This window comes from Cavia porcellus, unplaced genomic scaffold (genome assembly GCF_034190915.1).
Source record: "Cavia porcellus strain 051 isolate PalLab524CR breed Dunkin Hartley unplaced genomic scaffold, mCavPor4.1 scaffold_5, whole genome shotgun sequence".
NCBI lineage: Eukaryota > Metazoa > Chordata > Mammalia > Rodentia > Caviidae > Cavia > Cavia porcellus.
In genome coordinates, this window is record NW_026947488.1 from 87,670,219 (window position 1) to 87,696,347 (window position 26,129).

Genomic DNA, 26,129 nt, shown 5'->3' on the forward strand with positions numbered 1-26,129 from the left:
ATTCTTCTGGAATCTGAATCCTCATCCTTCTTCAAACTTGATTTCTATCACTAACTTTGGGGCATCTTTTCATGTATTCTATTTCTTTAATAACATTATTGTGAAATATAGCTAGATAATGTCTTGAGTAATAACATGATAGTTGATGACCAGATTGGGCCAGATAACACAGGAAATTTGTGCTAATAAGTCCTCTGTCCTATAGGAGGCAGTTAGCACTGGGCTAAAATGGTTTTATTTCATGTGGTCAAGGCTTTTCCATTTATTATCTTCATGGTAATTTGGTTTCTTACAAATATTTTAAATCTCCAAGTCATCCTAAAAACTATTCTTAAAACAAAGAATTGCCAACGTATCACTGTCTATAGAGCAGTCACAAACTAGGACAGACTCAAATAGAAAGTAAAATAAGTTTTTATTTTCAACAGAAGACATGTTAAAGACTCTACTCATGTTTAATAGATTGTATAACTATTTTTAAAACAACACAAAATTTCTGTATGCATTGTTGTATAGATATTTTTGCGATATGTGTACAATTATTGGAAATGATGTTGATAAAGAGCAAATGCTGAAATGAACCTATAAACTTGATAATTTTATTGTTTTAGCTGAACAAAGCTGTATGAAAAATAAGATGTCATATATGACTGAAAAGGTAGTATGTGAGGAAGAAAAGAAGAGCAAAACGAGTTATAATAGGACAATTGCAAGACTAGAGAAAACCCTAAAGTTTAAAAGCCATTCAATTTTATTGCATCTCTTTATTTCTTTGCTATCACAGTAGATCATTTGTAAAGCTCAATCTACTGATAAAATATATAAGCTTGTGTTTTAATCAATATTTTAGTTTATGGAATAAAATAGCACACACCAAGAATTTAAAGAAGACAAGGTTTGTTTTTGCTCACAGTTTCAGTGTGTAGTTGGCTGTCTCCAAGGCAGAAAGAAGATGGCTCAAGGGAAAGGAAAAGGTTGTGTCACTTTGCTTTTACTGCGACAAAACACAGCAGCTAAAACTTAAAGGAGAAGAGGTGGCTCTTGGATTACAGTTCAGATGGTTTTGTCAATATTTGCCAACTCCAATGGTACGGCACAAAGGCCTAGGCAAAGGGCAGTGCCTCACTTCATGGTGGGGGTGAAGCAGCCAGAGAAGAGAGGAGCTGGGAAGGGACACGCCCTTCTAGATCTTGCCTCTGGTGGCCTGGCTTCCTATCAGCAGATCAGCTATCCTTTACCTCATCCCATGGTCCAGTCCTCTTGCAAAAGCCCTATCTGTATGCACCAGAAGCTCAGGGACACCCAGATTTTAATCACTGCATTCTTCCCCTGGCTTCCAAGACACATGTTGATCTCTCTATGTAAAATGTGTTTACTCCATCTCTAAGAGTCACCAAAATCCTAACATTTTGATTGTCACTGAAAGGTCCAAATCCAAAGTCTTCTTTGAGTCTTAGGACAAATTCTCAAGTGTGAGCCTGTGTAAAAATCAAAAAGAAAAGTTAAATGCTACCAATGTAAATGAAACAATCTAAGCATTCTATTTTGGTTTATATCTAGATGTTCCCCATAACTTCATGTGCTCATAACAGACCTTTTGGAAGGAGAATAAATCATGGAGATGTGATTGCTGACTGCTGTAAGGAAGTGGGGCATAGCTGGAGGAAAGTCCCCATGGCAAACCTAGAAAGGTGTATCTCTCAGCTCATTACTGCTTTCTCTTTCTTGGCTGTAATGACATGAGTAGCTATCTTCTCCTTGGCCTTTTCTATTGCTAAATATGAATGGAAAATTTTGAAATTTATGCCAAAATAAACTTCTCCCTTAAATTATGGGTATCTGGTATTGTATCCCAGTAAAAAGAAAGTGAATCAAGTAAAGGTGCTCCACCATGGCAACCAGGAAACAAAGTAAAAAGGGAATGACTAGGACCAAATATACTCTTCTACTGTACACCCCAAATGAACCTAGGCAATGAGGCTCCACCCTCTAATAGCTAATTTAACTTCTTAACTCATCAATAGAAGAACTATCGATGAATATAGAGAACATATGTCCCCATCAATCTCCACCACAAGAGAATGTGGGGAATATTTTATATATAAAACTTAACAGTCCATAATTATGTTTTTAAAAGTTTTGCTAGAAACTAAAATATTTTAACACTTGAAAGATATTTTAATTTAGTAAATATATGCAAAAATTTAATAGGTTTGATGCCCCCTTACTTAATATTTATGACCTCATTTAAAGCCAAGTAAATACTCTTCACATTTTTGTCAAAAGCTTGGCAACTGAGCTGTTTTAAATTTTTTTTTTTTTTTTTGGTCTTTTTCGTTTTTATCAGTACCAGGGATTGAACTCACGACCGCCTGCTTGCAAGGCAGGCGCTTATGCCGCTGAGCTAAATCCCCAGCCCCATGTTTTAATTTTATGCTATTATACTTTGAAGGCAGATATCCACAACATATTTCCTTTTATATGCTATAAGAGCTATGAAACCATACATATATATTATTATAGTTATTGTATTATATTACAATATATTATAATGATTTTTGTATAATATTTAATTATTACTGTTTATCAAAACATAAAAAAAGATTTTTAAAGATAATTAACCAAACCCATAAGTGTATACTATGTTAACATTTACTTCATTTAAGCTAGGTTAATTTTTTTATAATATTAATAAAGCTATCTGTATGTGATATTAAAAATAAGCCAGAATCATGTTTTACATTTAAACACTATATATTCAAAATAGGATGAATTAAATTACTTGACTACCAGTTATATCTGGTATTCACACAAAACTAAAATCAATTTCAGAATGTATAAAAATTAAAGTAATAAAAGGGAATAAAATAGAAATCACACAAAATAGCTTTTAAGTTCTAATTTTGAGATGCTACTAAAGAAAACTTCAATTGATACAATACCTTACAGAAACAATTTTCAGATGAAGCTTTATTTTTGAGACTTATTTAAGTGTAAAGTATTTATGTAAAATAGTCACTGGTGAAATATTATTTTCAAATTAAATAATCAAAAGTTATGGATAAGTACATACATCACAAATTTCTCTGTATTTACTTTAAGTATTTTATTTATTTTAAACAGAATCTGCATAATTTTCATGATGGAAGCTTACATTATGAAAATTGCTTTGTACTCGTTTATTTAAAATGAAGGATTAAACTGGAACAGTGATAAATAATGATACCATTGGTGAGGTAATAGTACATTTATGAAAACAATACAGGAAAAGATATATTTTAAGTTGTAATATTTGAAAGTAACAAAATTTTATTAACACAATTTTTTCTTTTTTCTGATTCATCCTAAGTTTAGGTCAGGGGTTGTGAGGAGAATAATTAGGATCAGGACATGGAATTTATAATATTATTTTATGACAGTTACCCAAAGTTAACACAGGAAAGTGCTATCAGTTTAGGTCACCTCATGATAAAGCTTGGTCTTCAGATTTTCTTGGAAAAAAAAGCTAGATTATATTAGATTATTCATCATTAAATAGGTGAAATAAGCCAGGCACCAAAAGGTAAATTTGTTATGATTCACGTTGTAGTCAGGGGTTGTGCAAGTATAATCAGAATCAGAATATGGAGTTTATAATATTATTTTTATGATGGTCACCCAGAGATAACACAAGAAAATGCAGGAAATCTATTCACAACACTAAAGACACGGAATATTTAGCCAAGGGCCTGCATCCCACAACAGTGTCCCACATGAGTCCAGATGAAGATCCAGAGCTCATGACAATGCCTCTCATGAGTCCAGCTGGAGGTCTAGCGCCCACAAGGACTCACGCCAGTCTTTTTCACAGATCTGTGCTGGGAAGGCCCAAAGGTCAGCAGTGGAAGCTAGAAAGTCTATACCAGCAGAATGAATTGAGGTAAATTGGCAAATTGAGGGTTTTACACTAGAGCCAAGAAGCCACACTCAAAATAAGAACCAGAGTTGCCCTGAAAAGCATCACAGCCATCCTCAATGACAGGAGGTCCTGAGCTCCTCTGATGATAAGTATAGTCGAGTACATGCCAGAAAGGCAGTTATGACAAGCTTCTCCTGGAGATTAAACAGCACACATCTTCTTCTTTGGAGCCAGGCAGGGACACTCGGTGTAAGGACCAGAGCAGAGCTCCTCCTGGTGAACCACAGCCACTCTCACTAACAAGGTCTCCAGCTCCTCTGATGACAGTGGTTGAACTGACACTGGTGAAGCTAGTCATGACGAGCTCCTCCAGGAGAACCAACGGCTCAAACAGCAATACTTAGAGAAACCCTCAATGCCTCTCTCATCTTTTCCACAACTCTGTTTGAGTTGCTGGCAACTTTCCTCAGGTGGACCATCTTCACGCAGTACCATGCTGATTTAATTAAGCTGGTGTTAAGTTGACCACTGGTTTTTAATCCATAGCATCCTACTATTTATGTTACAAGTAAAATATTGATGACAACCTGTGGAATGTTCTGACATTATATTTTGTTCATATTTTTTTCAGCCTGTGAGGTTTTTTTTGCCGGGGGGGGGGGGAGGAGAGATTTTTGTCTAATCCCTTTGCTTTCTCTTCTGCATGAATTGCAATTGAATTCTACAAAGATTCTTGATGACTTCTCAGAACTATTTACTGCCTATCAGCTCCTACTTAGAATGAATTTACTTTCAGGTTCAGAATATTAAACACTCTGGCAGAATGTCAAGCCACCTTGCTGAGTCAGTAGTTTAGAATTTAATATGATCTCTTATTCACTGGCATTCTCCACCAATCACCACCTTATTTGAAAATTCCCATAAGAATATTTCCTTGATATTCTATTATGCATTCCATAATAATATTTAGCTATTTTTGTTTTTTTAAAAATTCTAGATTTCTGAAGCAATGATAAGATGATCTGCTGATTTTTATTATACAAGCAGATTTTGTCTTCCCTATATTATTATTGCTTACATCTTGGTACCCACCAAGAACTTCCTGAACTCATCCAGGGGCTTTTGGAAGGTGGGTGGATTATGAAGGAATAAAACTGTCATTCTTTTTGAGGTCAGATGTGATAGGAAGAGGCTGCTCACAGGGGCTGTGGCCTGGAAGGAGCTCCTCTTCCTCCCCAGATCTTCACTCTCTGCTTCCTCACTGCCCTGCAGTGAGGAGCTTTCTTCCATCAGACCCTTTTACTGTGTTGTTTCCTCTTTGAAGCCAAGTGTGTGCCAAAATAGATCTCTCCTCCTTCTGTTAGCTAGTGTGGGGTACTGTCTCAACAACAAGGAAAGTGACTAAGAATGCAGTTTATATTTAAACTTCAGCCTTGAAATAAATTATTAAAAGACCGTTTTTTTTCAGGTGAGGTAATCAAGTCTCAGAGAAGCTGGCTGGCTACAATTATGTGCCTTTAAGGTAGAGAGAGAGAAAAAACCTGTGTCTTCACAACCTTTCCCTTTCTCATTTATTCAACATGCTGCATATTGCCTCTATTATAACTCTGTCTTCATGCACAAACATGAATACAAATGTGTTTTCTTGCATAGTATAATTAATAGACACTGAGAAAGAACTGACATGGGTACAAGGGACAAAAATTTGCTCAGAAATAACCAGGAAAATTACATTACAAATTTGGAGGTTTTAAAGAGAAAGCACTTTATTAAGGTATAGCATTAAATCTGGGATCTAAAAAAGAATAGGCTTCTATTTCAGAGACCAAATTTATGAGAGACGAGGCAGCAGACAGTGTCCTTTTTATATTGAATCATTATATTTCACAAACTGCACAAAGAGTAGTTTCCTGGTGCCTAGATAAACTGGAGATGTGCATATCTTTCATTCTCTCTCCTCTCTTAAAATAATTGTATTGCATAGATTTATATTCATAGAAGGACGAGATGTATTGGTATAAGTCTTGATATAAAATATATAAAACAGTCTTTCAAGTGGAAAAATCTGTGAAGTAAAAACCAACCACTGATTCCATTAGTTACCATAAGTTCTAATGCATAACTTTAATAGCACCTCAAATAAAATACGATATAAGAATTTGAGGGAAATGTAGACACATACTAACAACATAGATAATAAACAGTTGGTACATAATCAACTTGTATAAAGAAATAGAGAAATCTCTGACACCCAGTGGAATAGCTGGTAAATTAATGAATAGGCAATTTATAGAATGGATTAGCCTCAATGTAAATAAAGAAAACAAAGCACAAAAATACAACATGACCTGAAAAGTCTTATTATATGATTTATGGAAATCAGTCAATTATTTTCAAAAAATAAAAACTGCAACCCTTCTGGGAAATTCTTTCATATTTCTGCTACATGGAATCGTGCTCAGTTCTGATGATGATTTTTTCTGTATTAGGAAGCAAAGGGTCTGCATTGGAAGGATGTGGAGTCTGTGTTGGAATCATGGAGATAGACATCCATAGCTCATGGCCAACACTGAAGTGGTCTAATGTAACTAACCTACAACCAGATCCTATACTGATTATGCCGGAGGATGGTGTCATAATGAGGACACAGTGTGGGTCTTTGTTACTGGTATATTCAACCGTGTCTTCAGTCATATCAGTCTTGGTGAGTGGGAGTTCATTTTGCTGAGTGCATGCATGACCTGTTATCATGGTCACTTTGTTCATGAGCTCATGGACAATGACAGGGTTGGCTGAAGAAAAAGTTTGACTGCAATCCACATAGTTGGTCATACTATCCATTTGATTATTAAAGTCAATTTCTTCTGTGGTCACTTTCTTATGATCATTTATGTGGGATACAAAAAGATCTATCCACATACTTCTTCCTCAAATATCTCTGTTACCAATTTTCCAGTCATGTGCTTTCCAGCTCTCATACCATCCTTTGATCATCAGATCAGTATATAGCATACAGTTCAAGAATCAGTAAATGGTTTTATATGTGGCCATTTTATCTTCCAAGAAAATGTGACTAGATTATCTACTTGAAGTTCTGCGCACTGTGAAGATTTCACTACTATCTTTTAGGGATGTCCTGAAAGGGCTAATGTAACAAACATGTAACGAACTGCTGCAGTTGTTAACTTCCATGAGATGCTTGCACAGTGTGAAGAACCACCTATAAACAGGTCCTTACCTTCTCTTCTTCTGATGGCTGATTATATGGTATACAGCATAAGGTATGGTCCATGCTGCAAACTGAAAGCAATGTAGCAGGTGGAACAATTGTGCATTTTGGTAACTTTTTCATGTAACTTACTTGTGTCCTGTGGATCTACTCAAAATTGATCATGTATACACAACTTACTTAATGATGGATATTCAACTTCATTATGACTTGGTGCATCAGATTATAACCTCATGATGGTTGCTCTGGTCATGTGGAAGCCTCATACCTTATGATCAAATGTTCAGTTTTTACTAAGGCACAGTAGCAGAACTTGAGGTTCTTTTTAAAGGGACAGCAGTTGTCTGCAGATGACAGCAGAGCCTTGCTCCAAAATCCTGAAAGTGCCCACTCTGATTAACCTTCTGGGGCCTACCAGGAACCCCACAAGTACCACTATCTGTTACTGAACCCTCAAATACCACCAGGACTGCAGAATCATATGACTCCAGTGACACGATGAATTGCACACCACACTGGACCTGTTGCAGAACCTTCAACTGTGCTAGGGCATTGTTATGTTGGGTACATTGTGTCAGTTTGAGAAGTTTAGAAGTTTAACTAAGAGAAGCACCAGGGAGCCAAGATCCTTACTTTGTAAATATCCTCAGCTTGTACAAGAGGAGGCACAGAGATTTTGCTACATCTGCCCTGGCTGTGTGTGTGTGTGTGTGTGTGTGTGTGTGTGTGTGTGTGTGTGGCGGGGGTGGGGGTGGGGGGGTGGCCTGCATACAATATAAGGGAGAAAAAGAGACTTGTACCTGTTTCCTTTTGTTCTGGCTGCTTTTGCTGGCTGCTGTCTTGAAGTGTTGCCCTGATACCATGCCACCTGTCTTGGTGCCAGCTGATTGCGTACTAAAACTTCCACAAAGAGTGAGCTAAATAAACCTTTCTTTCTTCCATTTTGAGTGTTATGTATTTTGTCCCAGCAGTGAACGAAAAGTAACCAAGATAACCATTTTCTTGAATTACTCATAAAATGGGTCAGAGTAGCATACCAAAGTGAAGAATGTTTTACCTCCAAACTCCAAATATATCTATTAGGTATTGTGGCTTTTTTTTGTTATTGTAGGAGGAGCCAGATGCAACAATTTCTCTTTCACCTTAGAAGGGATATCTCTGCATATACAACCAAGAGGACTACTATAAATTTCACTGATGTAGAGCGCCTTGAATTTTAATTGGATTTACTTTCCATCTTCTGGCATGCAAATGCCTTACTAACAAGTCCTGGGTAGTTCCTCTCCCCTGCTCACATGATCCAATCAGAATAACGTCAGTGCAGTGTATCAGTATGACATAGTGTGAAAGCGAAAGATGATTAAAATCCCTGAAAACTAAGTTGTGACACAGGGCTGGAGAGTTAATATAACCCTGGAGTAGGACAGTGAAGGTATATTTATGGCCTTGGCAGGTGAAAAGCAAATTGGTTTTGGTGGCTCTTACAGGTTAAGAATTGAGAAGGCATCTGACATCAATAGTTGTATAACAACTACAAGAACATATGTTAATCTGTTCAGGCAAGGAAATAACATCTGGAACAGCGACTACAATTGGAATCATCACTTGATTTATGGTAATTCATCATAATTTTCACAGTTACTTCTGTCTTAGACATAGGCTAAATAGGATAATTAAATAATGATGTGTTGGGGACCATCCCCTGGATTATTCCAGTTTTTGGTAGTGGCAATAATGTTTGCAAACTCTGCAAGGAGTTTTAGGTTTAGTATTTTCTCAAGTAAAGCCAAATCTAGTAGCTTTTAACATTTACATTTGGATTTCAAACTAAAGTATTCTTCACACTGCGGGTTAGAGAACCAGTATCAGGATTCTGCAAAGTACTAAGTAGACCTGTACCAATTTTGCAATCTGGAACTGGGAAATACCTATAGAATGTATTTTAGGATCTATTTGATCCTTTGTAAAGTGGATCTTGCCTAAAACTCTATTGACCACCTGATCTCCACAGAACCCTACTCCTACTTGGGTGCTACAATGGTCTTTTGAATTTCTTGGAATCAGTGATAGTTCAGAGTGAATCTCCCATAGTTCCTAAAACATCTAATCATTTGCCTTTCTCCAAGGTGCAGTTACCCTGGAAAAGGCTCTAGGTCCTTTACGGGAAAGATGGGAGAAAGATTCATGGTATAAATTTTTGGTAGTGCATCAAGGTCATTTCTTACAAGTGACCTAGTTCTCTAGTCACAGTTTTTTGGTTGTGTAAATTGGTTCAAATCTGGAAATTGAGTGGCTGTGATTCTGTGTTACCGTGATTTGTGGTAGATTTCCATTCATCTGTCCTTATACTTTTCTGATTATATAAATCTTGTAAAAATTGTAAAACCACTGGATTATATACATCTTGTATAAATAGAGAACTCAGCATGATTCAGGTGTATGTTCCTGTCACCTTGTGTCCCATATCCTTAATATTAATTCTCATACTATTTCCTCAGACCTCTAATTACAAAAGTTAATAAACACAAGTTAGCCTTTGAGAGTATACAGACCTTCTCTTGGGTCACATTGTGTATCTCATCTTTAGGAGGCTTCTAAGATGTGATGGCAGCTCCTGAGAAATGCCACTATTATACTTGATAACTTCATCAGGCAAACTGAAGATTCATTTCCTCAAGTATGGGAGGAGAAACCAATACAACAGGTGATGGAGGTGAGGATGTCTTCAGCGCTGAGGGTTGGAAAATATCACTAGATGAATGGTCTCATCGGGTTTTAGGAGTTTAATTTCCTCAGCCTCATCAGTATCCTGCCAAACTATTTCCGTATCAACTAATGGATCCCATTCTTTTCCAATCTGTGTCCTCACTTTCACTTCTGATATCCTTCAAAAGTGGGCATTAAATTAACATTGTATTTCAGCTAACTGAACTGTGAAGCCTTGTGTTTTGAGTTTCTATACAACTTTGTTACAGTTCCCAAAAGTAATATATATATATATATATATATATATATATATATATATATAAAATGAGTATAGACATATGAATATAAAATACATGAATATATATAGAAGAAATATATAAAATGTGCATATAAAGGACTTACTTGTGAAATATAAAATACATGTGAAATATATACATGTAACATATATGTACATATATATATATATATATATATATATATACACACTATGCAATGTAGTCTTGTAATGGCGACTTGTAGAGTCAGGGGTGGAAGACTACTTACTGAGAGCTGAAATATACAGTCAAAAGTCAACTTGAAGCTCACTACAGAGTCCTGTGTGAGTCCATATTGGTAAGCTAAAGAGTTTGCATTGGAAAGGTGTAGAGTTTGCATTTGAAAACTGAGATTTCTCCACCGCAGGCAGGGTGGTGGGCATCCAAATTGATGGCAAAGATTAGCTCTGATGAAAAAGCAGATATGGCAGATGTTGTAGTCAGGGGTTGTGCAGAGAACAATTAGAATCCGGACATGGGGTTTATACTATTATTTATATAATGGTCACAGGGAGTTAACACAAGAAAATGCAGTAAATCTATCCGCGACACCAAGACATAAATTATTTAGTCAAGAATCTAAATCCCACAGCAATGTCCCAGATAAGTCCAGATAAAAACCCAGAGCTCATGACAATGCTTCTCACGAGTCCAATTGGAGGTCCAGAGCCCACAAGGACTCACACCAGTCTCTTTTACGGATCTGTGCTGGGAAGGCCCAAGGGTTAGCGGTGGAAGCCAGCAAGTCTATGCCAGCAGGATGAAGGAGCTGTGCTGGTGGGATGAGGGTTCTGTGCTGGAGCCGAGAAGTCACACTCACAATAAAGACTAGGGCTGTCCTGAAAGGCACCACAGCCATCCTCAGTGACACAGAGGGCCCGAGCTTCTCTGATGATAAGCACAGTTGGGTACATGTCAGGAAGCCAGCGTGACGAGCCCATCCTGGAGACCAACCAGCACACATCTGCCCCTCCAGAGCCAGGAGGCAATGCTTGATGTGAGGACCTAAGCTTCTCCAGGAGAACCAATGGCTCAAACAGCAGCATGTAGGAGAACCCATAATACCTCAACACAATGCAATAACACATTAATGCCTCAATGCCTCACCACCTCCCTTCTTCTCCATCTATTTATCCTAGAAACTTTCCTCAGGTGAATCATCTTCACTCAGTGCCATGCTGATGTAATCCAGCTGGTTTATAAGTTGACTACCAGTTCTTAATCCATAATAGCAGACTTGCTTTTTCATTCCTGTTTTCTTCCATCCATGGTACAAGCTTATTTGTCAGTGTTAAACTTGCCCAGGGTAAATTTTTCTTCTAAAGTAAGTCATTCAACCAGACCACCAAGAATTGTGTTAAACTAATCTCCTTTAAGGAAAGTATCTGGCATTTATTCATGTCATAAGGTTTTTTCTTGTTGTTGTTGTTTGTTTTTTACCACATCCTAAAATTCAAATGTTCACAACACTCATCCTTTTTAATACCTCTGTAAGTTACTGCAGTAATATTGTAACAAATTTCCTTGCTTGTGCAGCTTGCCTTCTGAATTTTATTTTTATACTCTTCTTGTAAAATTAGATATATTTTCTTATCAAGGTTAAACCTTTCTGTGAATTCTAGTCTCGCTAAAAATTTAAGGTAGAAAGAAACTTTCACAGTTCAGTGCTTGTATGTGATTCATATCAAAATGTCTCTATAATTATTTTGCCTTTAGAGGTGGGGTTTTAAGAAGATGATTAGATTATGAGTAGGTATGAATAAATGTGCTACTGGGGTTTGGGCCTGTTTGGAAACATCAGTTCACTTGGAGGAGTAGGTGACCTGGAAAAATGTTAACCACTTCCTGGCTTCTTACTTAGCTCTCTGCTTCCTGACCAGTAGCACTTCTCCATGGCAGAAATGCTACCAGGTCAGTCCTGCAATTGAACTGCTAATCATGGATGAAAAGTTTTGAAATTGTGAGGCAAGATCAAACCTCTTCTTCATTAAATTTTGGATGTCAGATATTTTGTTCTAGTAATAAGGAAAGTGACTAAAACAGATTTGGGTGTCAGGAATGGGGTTTTCAGCATACCTATATAAAATCATGTGGCTTAGACACTCTTGAAAGGGATTTGGGGGAAGAGTTAATAAAAGTTTGGAGATATTGGTTAGAGAATCTCTACAATGCTTGCTATGAATGGAGTTTGGTGAGGGATTCTGGTCAGAACTGTGAAGACCAGAACACTGATGGAACTTCAGATGGCAAAGGCCAGGCTTAGGGAAGGTTCTGTTGTGAACAGCTCTGTTGGCAGATAAACTCAGTCATGTGTGTTATGCTCTGGCAACAAATTTGTCTATTTTTTATCCATATCTTGAAAACATAAAAACTAAAAAACATATAAATGCAACAGACAAACATAGTGATGCAAATTTCTAGGCAGCCTAAAATTTACACTGTGACATGGACAGTTTTGGCTGGTTTTAGCTAGGTTTACAGTGAAAATTAGGCACACAAAGCCCATTGGAAATGTTCTCAGGTTTGTCAGAAAAGAAATTCCTGTAAAACTCTAGCAAAGAAGACCAATAGCTGTTAAAATGACTAGCATTTATAAAAGGTCTTGACTTCACACTAGGTGAATAGGAAAGCTATCTCAGGAAACAGTAAGATTGCAACCTTGACTAAGTCAAGGATGTAAAAGGATAAAGGTAAACTTATTGGAGAGACTTTTCTTTGAAAGCAGAGTCCCAGGAAGCCATATTCAAAGGCGACACCTAGGGATTTTGTTCCCTGAGATCCAGTTCACCATGCTCAGCCATCTAGGCACTCATCCGCATCTGCAGTCATGTGAGGTGCCAGACTATAGAGAGAGTTGGAAGTAAATCTTGGAATCATCCATGGTGCTGCTTGTATCAGGCATGCAGAATGCAAGAGTTTGGAGTATGTGGAGGCTTCTGTCCAGCTTTCAGAGAAATTCCTGGAAGTCAGGTAATGTGTATATGATAATGCAGTGAATGCAGCAATGAGAATGAGCCCAAAAGTGTAGCTGAGTCATGCAGAGTTAGGAGAGATCAGAAACAGAAACATGTCCTATGAAAGCGATGAGCCATCCCAAGAGACAGTCCTGAAGTCTGTAACCATTAATGCCATTGAGGCGGGGCCACCCAAGCCCCTAGAGCTCTCTTCTTCCCTCTACATTCCCCAGGTATTGGACATTGAGCTACAGGATTTAAAGTCTTTCCTGTCTGGCTTTGATCTTGCTTTAGTTCAGTTCATTTATCCCCCGACTTTGGAAAGGGAATATTTATCCAGTGCCATTATATGATGGAAGTTTTTAACTGTCTTTTCATTTATTTATTTATTTACTTATTTTTAAACAGGACCTTAGAGTTTTGAGTTTCCCTTGGATTTCACAGGAGATTTTGACCTAAACTTTCCAGCAGCACTGAAACTTTTTAGTTTTATCAGCTCTTAGAAACTGACTAAATGCATTTGGCATAAAGAGTTGTACCCTGGTATTTTGGGCCATTCCCTAGGTGTCCCTTTTGAAGGAATGGTATACTTAGACCAAGAATTACTCCCAGAGTCTCTCAGATGGTCAGAGGCAGGGCTTTTTGAAAGTGACTGGATTATCAGGGGCTTACAACTGAGTGTGCTGTTAGGATGGGGGTCCTGATCAAAAAAGGAAGGTCACTAGGGGTATCTCCCTTCCCAGCTCCACCCTTTGCTTTCTGCTTCCTGTCATGATATAAACAGACTTCCTCTGAAGTAGGTCTTTTCATGCTGACATTTCTGCATTTCAATCTGCCAGTCATGGGTTGAAACCTCTGAAACAATGAACCAAAATTAACCTGCTATCTTTAAGCTGTGAGTGTCAAATACTGTATCTTAAAGTGACTAAGACTACTGTTTTGGTTACTTTTCTCTCATTCTGGGACAAAACTCAAAATGAAAAAAGGAAAGGTTTATTTAGCTGACTGTGGAGGTTTCAGTTCATAATCAGCTGGCTCCAAGGCAGGGTGGCATGGCACTGGGGCAACACGTCAAGGCAGTAACTAGAGCATAGTGGGGAAAATGAGCCTCTTCTCTTATCTTATGTTGTACACAGACCACCCCAACCCCACCAGGATGATTGTAAGAGTCACAAAAGCTCTGTGCCCTCCTCTTCCACAGGATGAGGATATTTACAAAGTAAGGATCTTGGCACCCTCTTGAGTCTCTCAGTTAAAACTTAGAAACTTCTTGAGTTGACACAATGTATCAGTCATAACATCTACACTCAGGTTAGCCTTTCCAAGCTTATCTTTGGTTATCTCCGGCTGATTTGTGCTTTGAACATCCTGCTGCTGCCACTTCCTCTGCACCCCAGGCGCAGTCATATTCAGGACAATTGCACCTGCTGTAATGTTCCTTTGAAATGTCAAATCCCAAAGAAAACATAAAACTCACTATTTTTATTTATATTTTTCTCATTCTTATAAAATACCATTAATACAAAATTTACACTTTAAAAATGAATAATTCAATGATTTTAAGTACATTTATAAAATTTTACAACTATCATCACTATTTAATTCAGAAACATTTCACTAATCCAAAAAAAAAAAAAAATCATGTCTACCAACAATCATTCTTATTTCTTTTGCTACCTGCTCCTGTTCCTAATAGTCATCAATTTCCTTATTACATCTGTGAATTAATAGATTGTGAGCATTGCATATAAGTGGAATAATATGTGAACACTTGTGTCCAGTTTTTTTAAACTGGTATAATGTTCACAACATCTATTCAAAGTGTTACCTTTCTTTCTATGGCTGAATAGTATTCCATGTGTTTTCTGATCAAAACTAATAGACAATATAATTGTTTTCATTTTTTAGCAAAACTACTGCTATGAGCACTCAGATACAAGAGTTTATGTGAGTATTATTTTTCAATTATCTTTAGAATATACACAAGAGGAAGATTTTGAGTCTTGATTACTTTATTTTTGACATCTGAGAAATTGTTAGACTACTTTGTAGAACAGCTGAGTGATTTTCCATGTCCTCAGTAATATAGATGTCATATATGGAGAAATCTGCAACTTAGTGATAAATTAATCTAATTAAAAGTAAAGAAATTGAATAGACATTTCTCCTAAGAGAACATACAAATATAATAGTAAATAATATGAAAATATGCTAGTCACTATTAGTAATTAGGCAAGCTACAATCACAATGAAACCACAATAAGATAGCACTTTATACTTACTAAAATTGTTATTAGCAAGAAAACATTGAAAACAATAATTTTAATAATGTTTCATGAATATATGGAGAAATTTGAAACTTTTTTTGCCTTCTAGGAATTGCCTTTCCACTGAGATACACTCACCATTATTATTATTATTTTTTGTATTTTGTGATAATATCTTAGTAAGTTTTTAACTTGCCCAGGCTAAGGTTGAAACTGATATGCTCCTGTCTCAGCTGCCCAGAATGCCGGGATTAAAGATAAGTACCACCACATTTGGCTGAAACTGCTCTTTTAAAAAGGTCTCTACACAATTTTTTTCCTTTTCAACAATATTTTTTTTTACTCATTTTACAAAAAAAATTTCCAATCCCTTTCCACAAATTTCAAAATTTGCCATCTGTTTTTTAAATATTTACCTTTTTCCTAATTAGTACTTACAATATCTGTGTAACACAGTGTTTTCCAGAACTAATGAAATATACAGTCTAGGTAGAGAAGGAGCAAAAGATATAAAACAAGAACGGGAAGTAAAAGGAGACAGGGACAGATAAAGGAAAGGCAGGTGAGGCAGGAGAGGAGAGAGGAAAGACAATGGCTCATTATGTGAGGTTGGTAATTCTGAAGCTTTGTCAGTGTTATGGTTTATGTTTGGATAACCCTTTGAGCCTCATTCAGTCATAGAGGTGACTGAATCTAACACTTGTGATTGGTTTGCTGTCTGGTGCAGAGATTGTGGGTGTGAATGCTGTTCTCACCCAGGGGTGGGTAGCAGGCATGCAATGTAAGGGAGGGAGGGAGATACCCTTTTCTGTCTTGTTGCTCGTGGCTGCCATGAACAGCTGACCCTCAGCCATGTCAGCTGGCTGTGGAATGAAATCTCCAAAAACTGTAAGCTAAATAAACATTTCCTTCCTTAATTTTGGGAATTAGGTATTTCGCCTCAACAGTGAGAGAAAAGTAAACAAGACAGTCAGTTAACACTGACTAACAATTGTGCTTCATAGCCACCTGTTCACAAAAGCATATAAAATTAGCCATGATGTCATTATATATATTTTACTCTGTTGCAGAACCCCTGACTTAATATAATGAAAACAGTGTTAAAAGGGCAGTTTCTTAAATTTATTTAATTTGATTTGAATCCCCAGAGCCGATAGTGTTACTTGGAAAATGGTACATAGTATGTATTAGTATTAAATGAATGAAATACTATATAAAATTTAAATAATATTTTTTATTATTTTAATTTAATAGTTAAATAGTAAAAATTGTCAAGAGAAGGATAAAATGACTGATTGCTTTCCACTTAAAGAGCATATAGAATGAAACATTTCTCAGTCTGAACAAAGAATCACACATTTATAGATTCAAATCCTAAATATGAAGATGCTCTTTATAATCTTTAACTAAAATACACATATTAATATATAATAATGCTTTAAAATTTATAGTGTGTCACTATGTGTTCAAAATGAAAAACAATTTTAGATAAAGTAAGGTGAGTTTTCACATTTAGAAAATTATGTACTTTTCCAGTCACTCCTAAAGAGCATCATTATTTCCTTTGAAATGGTTGATGTATAACTATCTAACATTACTCTCACTGGTTTTCATGTGAGAAAAATGACCAAACCATGTGCACTTCTGAAGATATTTATTGGTACCTAGTTAAGTTTAAATCTACTAAATACAAATACCTGTAGAACTATATTCTACCCCTGAACCTTAGTGCCATCTGATAGAATCTGACAAGGGTTGGCAGTCTGTGAAACTGATGGTGGAATAATATCTCTTTCAATGTAAAAGATTGACTCTTCAGCTGCTTTCTACAGAAGATACACAGGAAAAAAGTTCAGAGCCAAAAGTATTTGCACAATGAAAAAAATACAAAATAGTTTATGCTTATAATAATTATGCTATTTATTCATGATCATATATTCAGCTAAAATATATCCAAGAGTTTGTAACAATGCACGCTGCCAGAAAAAGAAAAGAGGAAAATCATTTCCTTGCTTGCAGAATCAAAGATGAAACATCTGCTTGTTTCATCTGCTGAAGAGAATTTTCCAGCTTGTACTTTATTGTTAACAAGGCTGAACACATTAAAACACACTTCTAGTCATCCAACCTGTAAATTGAGTACCTCAGTAATGCAATTATTGCATTGTGCTCTATTCACTGGTGTAAATCACATAAAAGAGTTGTAATACTGAGCAACAGGAAACTATAGCTTATGCTTTACTAGTTGTTGCAGTCAGGGTTTTGCAAGGGAAACAATTTAATACAGGACAGATAATTTAAAGAATTATCTCATACTTGTCACCCAAACAGTCCAATACAAAAGAACACAGGATATCTGTCCACACAGTAAAGACTCACAGAATCCTGCTGAGGGCCTGGATCCCACTGTAATGTCCTGCATGAGTCCACCTGGAGACCTAGAGACGACAGCAATGCTTCATGCAAGTCTATATCAAGAATCTCCATTGGGAAGGCTCATAGATCAGTGTTGGAAGCTAGAAAGCCTGCGCCAGCTGGATGAAGGTTCCATGCCAATAGGCTGAGGGATCTTCACTGAAGCCAGGAGGTTACACTTTAAGTAGGAACGGAGATCTCTGAGAGTGAACCACAGCTATCCTCAGCAGCAGTGAGGTTCTGAGCTGCTTCATAGATGAGGGCAGCTGTGTTCATGTCAGGATAGCCAGAGTGATGAGCTTCTACAGCAGAACCAGCAGTGCCACCTCTTTCTCTTAAATTCTCATTTTCATATTCTTGGCAACAGTCCTCAGGTGGGCCCTCCACACCCAGCACCATGCTGATTCAGTTTGGTTGGGCGTCACAAGTTGACCAGTAGTTGTCAGTTCATGACTCTAGTGGTGTCTGCATATTCACAGCATAAACCAGGGTTGCTGGACTTGCAAATGGATTCCATGGTTGCTTTGATGAGTTGACGTCAGGTCAGGTCCAAGAAAGAAAACAATACAAGGAAGTAACAGCAATTTTATGAAAACTCTTTCACAACCTGTTTCTTTTTTCTTTCTTTTTTTCTTTCTTTCTTTCTTTCTTTCTTTCTTTCTTTCTTTCTTTCTTTCTTTCTTTCTGCATTTTATGCACTTTAATAGGCAGGAAATATCCTTTTTTATTGTGTAAAATTTGTAATATCATAGTAAGTTGTTTTCAACTTATAAAACAAACTATAATAACAGTTCTAAAATCATCAACCAGTGGTAATCATCAATGATAATTTAAAATAAATACATAAATATAAGTATATATACTCAAATTTAAACACTTGCCTATGCTTATATTTCTATGTGTAAATCACAAGTATGTATATGTTATATATTCAGTGCAAAGAAAATCTAGCTCCCGCACAATCAGCACAGATCAAAGACGTGCATTTTGACATTTTTTTCAAATATTCCAATGTATACATGAAATAATTTCTCTGTTCTTTTTTTTTTTTTTTTTCCTTTTGGTGGTATTAGAGATTGAACCTAGGAATTGACTACTTCCCTATTTCTTTTTTCCTTAAAACAAAACTGTTTTCCTTAAAACAAAACTGTCGATGATCCTCTCTAAGTCTCTAAACTGCCCAGGCTAGGCTCCTACTTGGGATCTTTTTTCCTCAGGCCTCCAGAGTGTTGTTTATACAGACATGCTTCATTACTTTGGTCCCAGTATTTTAAATAGTCATTGTAAAATTTTTGAGTGCCTGAATATTAATTAACTAATATGTGAACAGATGGATGAATTGTGTATGTATACATATTGATATACATGTATGTGCACACACATATACGTGTGTGTATGTGTGTGTGTGTGTGTGTGTGTATACACATTGAAAGATGAGCTAAATAAATATGGAGCTGTATTCATTTTCAGAATCCATTCTGTTTTAAATAATACATTATCCTGAAGTATGAGCATGTATCTCTTGCTTTGCCATGCGGCATCAGCAGATGCTACATGACCATTAATAAAAGAAATCTGTTTTGCTTGATTCCATGAAACACAGCCCAAATCGATGACTTAGAATCAATGTTTCTTACCCTCACAAATAATATAACAGATCTGCCAGACTATTGTATCTTTCTGAAGGGACTATTCTTTTCTAACCTTTCTCTACTGGGTGCCTTGATAAAGAAACAAAGGATGTTTTGTATCGAAACAAAAACAAGGACAAAATACAAAATAATTGAAGAGCAGTCAGAAATAAATTATTTTCACAAATATTAGAAAAGCACCAAATAGGTTATAATTTGTTCTTCTTATGTTGTAAAAAACTAGGAAGCTTCTGAAATTTGATACCACTTTCAAGGGGCAAGTTAACCTCTTTAGGATTCTAAAAAAAGACAAAAACTCTGACAGAAATAAAGAATTTTATGACTCATGATTCGTGGTAACAGCAGTTAACAGAGGAACTGAGGTGAAAGACCAGGTAAAAGAACTGGATGAAAGAAAGTCACAAAGGGACATCACATTAGTTGGTCACAGCTATGGTAACAGGGACTCAATACTTCCCGGAAACCTCACAGAGGAATAGATAATGCCCTTCAGAACTGGCTCTCTCAGAACTGAGAAAGCAACATTTAACCACTATTTTCCATCCCCTGTTGTTTGACAATTTTCTGTGTAGACGTTAAAGCCCCTGAAACTCTAAGCTCCTGCTGACATGGCAACCAGCAGCTTTAGCAAAGCCTAAGGGACCAGAGGTGAAAGATGCATTCATATGCTCTACTGGAGACACTGTCAGCATGAAGTTGGCCAAAACCTGCCCAGCAGGTTTGGCTGCTCGCAGCGGTCTCACTGCTGCTGTTACCCATGCTGTGGCAAGGATGGAAGAAAGCTGAGCTCAGGGGGCCTAATACACAGGAGATATACACTTCACGGGGATATACATTCATGTTTATACGTACGAATGGAAAATCTTGAAGAAAGGCTATCACTAAATAGTTTTGCTAAAATGACTTCTGTGGCATAACACAGAGTAAGGGGCTGTATTAGCTTTGCTGGCCTGCAGCAAGTTTCACAAACTTAGTGGCTTAAAAGCAGCGGAGTCCTCGTGCTCTCAAAGGGATGGAAGTTACAAGTTAAAAATGAAGCTAGATTTACGCCATGCTCTCCCTCAGCACCTGAGGAGCCTGTCCTGCTAACCTTCTGATGACTGTAATTGTATCATAGCTTGTGGTCTATTGCCTGTCTCTGCCTCCTTTCTCCTTGTCGTCTCCCTGACTCTGTCCCCTGTGAACACCATCTCCAAGTCTCTCTCCACTCCCTGCAAGGTTACTCATCATACTGGATCAAGAGCTCAACCTAACTTAATGGGCCTCATTAGAATTTAATAAATTACACTTGCAAAAACTTATTTGAAAATAAATTTGTATTCTAATGCACTGGGGTCAGGGCTTTATTATATTCTATTCTAATTTTATCCGTAAGAGTGAACAAAGAAAGGTTTCCCCTTGTGAGTCTGTTTTTCTGAATGTTCTGAATATTTTCAAAAGGCACTATGGAGACCATTGCACTTTGGATTGTTTTCACACTTATTTACCCTTTTATATGCTTATAGATGCTATCTAAACCAAATACAGTGGTCTTTCCTTATTCTCTGTTTGTCTAACGTGGTATCAGTTATCCATGGTAAAATCTGTTTCAAAATGATTGAATGGGTTTCTTATAGAAGAGAAACCATGTGATATTAAACTAAAATAAAACATAGGAGGTACCAAATAGGGAGGTAAACTTTTTGAAGATGGAGAAGGGGATAAGGAGAAGGACAAAGGTAAAGTTAGACAAAGGGATAGGATAATTGAAAATGACCAAGGGGAAAAAAAAAAAAAAAAAAAAAAAAAATATATATATATATATATATATATATATATATATATATATATCAGGTATATTTGCCTACTTGTTGCTGCTGACACTAGTCTGGTGACACAGTCATGACCAACACACAAAGATGTATTCACTTTTCTTTCCCTTTTGAAAGAAAATAGGATGCTCAGTAGTGTAATAAGAATCTTATGACCAGACAACTAGCCAGATTATGCAATCAACATATGAAAACAATAACAATGGATAAATTGGCTCTAACATAATTACTCTACCAGAACTCTTTTCCACATGAGAAATTTAAAAATAAATCACTATAGGAGCTATATTATTTGTATTTCATGTTACTTAAAGTTAGACTCACATCAATGTGTGCAAGTTTTCCTGTTGAGTTTTATGATTTGTGAAGATGATTTGTGAAGATATACATTTTAATAAAAATTGGTCTTCGTGCAAAAACATTTAAATGAATAAAGATTAGTAAGCCCAGTCATCTGTATGGGTTTACCACATAGTGCCTGATATTTGCATATTCCAAAATGTGTAAATTGGATAGGAAAATTCGAAGTCAGCAAGAAAGACTATAAAATTTTTCTCACAAAGAGTAAGTTTATTTTTTATTACACTTTCTAGAAAACAACATTTGTAACTTGAATTTTAATTCATGTAGTACACTCAGAGTTCTTTTTCTGCTGTATTATACTGTCTCTCCATGGATCCTTAAATGTGATTTTGTTCTAAAATATCACTTTTATAAATACTAGTATAGATTAAAGGCATTTATTCCAAGTTATGATTTTTTACCCCACTGAGCATAATAAAGATCATATTAACAATCTTTTCTATTAGTATTGATGAGACACAAATATTTTTCGAATGTTTGTTTAAGGCACTTATGTAGCATTGAGTTTATGTGATTCTATAAAAAATAATTGATAGATTTAAGTTTTTCCTTTATATGAGTTTAGGTAAATATATTTTTGATTGAGACTCAATGTAAGACACTTTTTACAGATTTAATGTATGAAACATTTAACCTTTATTTTGTTCCTAATTTTTTCTCTGTTAAACTAGAAGTTCATTTTAAAAATATGAAAGCATATTCTCAATAATTAAACATATTAAGAAGAACTTAAATTTAAATGAAATCAGTGATGAAAAATAATTTCTATATTTCCTAAAGAACAAATTAACCCACAAAATAATGTTCATGTTTATATATGCATTCATTTAAGAAATAGTAATTTCTTTTAAAATTAGCCTAAGGCTGAGTAAACTAATTTAGAAATGTATTTTCTTTAAAACTTGACTAGAGCCCTATAAATTAATTTGTCTATAGTTCAGTACATTTATTGAATGTTATTTTTGTTAATTTAATTATTTTTTTAAAAATTATCTCCTTGTTATTTTAGCGTTGTTCTCTTGTTGTTTTCTGATTAGCTAACTATATAAATGTTTACCATATACTGAGTTCATTTTAATTCCCCCTTTAAGTGAACATTTATTATATTGTAAAAAGACTACTAGAGAAATGATTTCTTTTCAGAAAAATTACATTTTATAAAATTACTTAATATATGTTTTAAAATCTATTTACATTTTAAAGTGTGCTGAATTTTAGTTGATACTATAATAGGAAGTTTGTCTGACACTGCACAGATTTTCTCATTTATAAATATCATTTCCCATATTTCCTATGATTTATCTGATGAAAGACTGAAACGTCATAAAAATTAATGAATTAATCAATACAATAATAATATTGTATTGTAATAATGCAAATAGATCAGTAGACTTATCTTTAAATTTTTTTCAAGTTCAGACACCTATAAAATGGTCATGAAAGATTCTTTAAAAATTTGATCCTTGAAATTTACCATCTCCTGGTCCTTGCAGTATTTTCTAAATGCAAATTAGCACAACCACAACATATTTAGGTGCTGTGGTCTGCATGTGTCCTCCATAATTTATACATTAGCATTTAATGACCAGCGGAATACTTTTAGGAAGGGAGACCTTAACAGATGGCTAAGTCATGCACGAGGTGTATTCAGGGAGGGAAAAACATGGTTCCTCCATCCCTTCCTCAGTTGTAGTGACACAGTGTGCACTCACCCAGGAGACACAGAGAGCAGTCACACTTGACACAGAATGTGCTGCCACCTTGATCTTGGACATCAGTCTCTAGAACTGTGAAAAATAAAATTGTGTTGTTTACATATTACCCTGTTTGTGGTATTTTCTTTTAGCAGAAAAGACTAAGGCATCAGGTAAGAGTAAAACTAGAGTCAAGTAATTATACATATTAGATAAAACAATGAATTAATTAGGTTCTATAAATTGTTGACATACTGATGATATTGCTAACTGTCTATCTGAATTTATAGGTGAAAAAGATTTAGTCATTCTAAAACAATACAAAAGTGAAACATTGTTTCAGGACTGTACTTCTTTCCATGAAAGCCCAGTGGGTTAAGATATTGTCAGTGATGAACACAGGTGTAATTTTTTTCACTGTCAGAAATTAGAAAATCAAAATGGCATTTTTGTTATTTTCTAAAGATTTTTAAATAGATCAAATAAGTTTTTACCCAGTGCATTCAAATTAAGTACATTTCACCTTCAATAGCCTGTAAACAAAATAGAAAAAGTGGTTAGTTTGCCAAATCAGTTTCAACTCCACATAGAACAGTTAAAGTGTGCGGTCCTGAGTTTGATCCCTGGTACCGATAAAAAAGAAACATACAATAAATAAATAAATTCTATAGTCTAGAGGATATCGATGCATTATTTAAAACATTATAAGATTCAATCTGTGTTGGTGGCTTTCTCTTAGAAGTAATTTGACTGTGTTATATTTAAACTGTCTCCAGCTCTCTCTGACTGTTATCTGCTAGGAGTTGCCTCTGGACCAATAAACTTCCTGGTAAAACTCAGTGTGCTCAGCCAATAGGTTTGTTTTCTACCTCTGAAATACCTCATTTAGGTACAATATAGATTGAGGTATTGTACCTCTTTTAGGTACAAAAGAGATATTGTACCACTTTTGGGTACAATATAGATTTTCTCTTATTTAAAAATTGATACTAAACAGAGAAAAATAATTTAAAGCTTATATAATAAATATCTGATTGCTCTAGAGAGATAGATCTCGATTTATATGAAAACAAAAATATTTGAGTTGAAGAAATCACACATCAAATGTGGAGATTCGGAGATAACGATGGGAATTCTAATTGCATAAACTGATTTTTAAAACAGAATATATGTATGCATTATATGCTTTCCTCTTTGAATATGTAAAATGGAAATATTATTGAGTTTCAAGAATTTTGATCATTTTCAATCAATTTGAAATGTCTGAAGATTATGAAGAAAGATATGTAATTAAATACCTAAGGACAAATTGCCAATATTTCTTACATTTAAATGGATACATTAGTCTTTTATTACAGTACTGTTTTCACCTATTACCTCACATTTAGAGGCTTAAAACAGTACTCTAAAAAACTCTGTATGAGTGTGCAGTCTTATAGTTGTTTTAGTGATTAGTGGAGGCAGATGTGGAAGACTGCAAAATGCCTGTCTCCACGCTGGAAACTTGACCAATTCAGTCGAGGGTTTGGAGCCCACAGTGCAGTCTCTTGCAAGTCTGTATCAGGAATTCAAATAAGCTGCAATGGGAAAGCAAAGGACTTGGGTACAGAGGCCCAGAGGCCAGTGCTGGAAGCTTAAGTGTCAGTGGCCAAAGGCTTCAGGATCTGTGCCAGAAGCTTGTGGAATCTGTCCTGGAAGCTGGGAAATGAAGTCCATGATGAAGACATGGCATAAAGCTCACTCTAATAAAGAAAACAGCCAAAACTCTTTTTTGTTGTTGTTGAAGTTAAAAACCACCAAAATTCCTCCAAAGCAAAGCAGTTGCATAGCTCTTCCAAGTATGATTAGTCAGAATGAAGCTTTTCCAGGGGACACCAGATAAAATCCTTCCCTCCTATTCTCCTTTATACTATTCCAACAACAGTCCTTCTTAAAGTGAATCTTCCATGCACAGAACCATTATGACTCAGTTCAACTGGGGCTTCTCCACTCAAGTTGAAAGTCAATTAACCACTAAAATTGTAGGTTAGAAGTAAAGTAAATGAAGAAAATGGAAATGGTGATTTGTAAGTGGGAAGGAAATCAAGAGTTGGAAGTAAAAAAGAGGAAGGAAAGGGTAGGATATGAGAAAAATAATTAAAATGTGTTATGTATGTGTACTGCCTGCCCATGTTGAATGTAATCTCTATGTACTGGAAACACATACTAGTTAAAAGAAGACACCTCCACAGACTAAAGCCAAGGTCTGGGGGAAGAATGTCTCTTGGTGCTCAAAGGGAGAAAGAATTTCCTTGTTGTTTGCAGACCTCAGAACCCACCCACACATCCTAGGTTCCCTACAGTTTCAATACCAGGAGCAATGGATTAATGCCTTAAATATCACCCTCTTTTCCAGTGTTTGAATTTTCATGGTGATAGTGGGATCAGTCAATTAATCTATAATGATCTACTTATTTTAGTGTTAGCTTATGAGCAGCCTTAATTACACCTGTTGTAAATACACTTTATCTTGCATGATAACATATCAGACAGAGACATCTTTGTGAAATCATTATCCTGTCTACTACAATGGATATTTAAATTCAAAGCTAAAAGTAATTACAAGCATGATCTGGACTCAAAAATACTTAAAAAAATAAAACTTCTCTTTAAGTTTATTATATAAACAAAATGATTACATTTGCAGACATTTGTAAAATATGTTCAACAAAATCATTTGAATATTATTTTTTTTTGTCTTTTTCTTTTTTTATCGGTACCGGGAATCGAACTCACAACTGCCTGCTTGCAAGGCAGGTACTTATGCCGCTGAGCTAAATCCCCAGC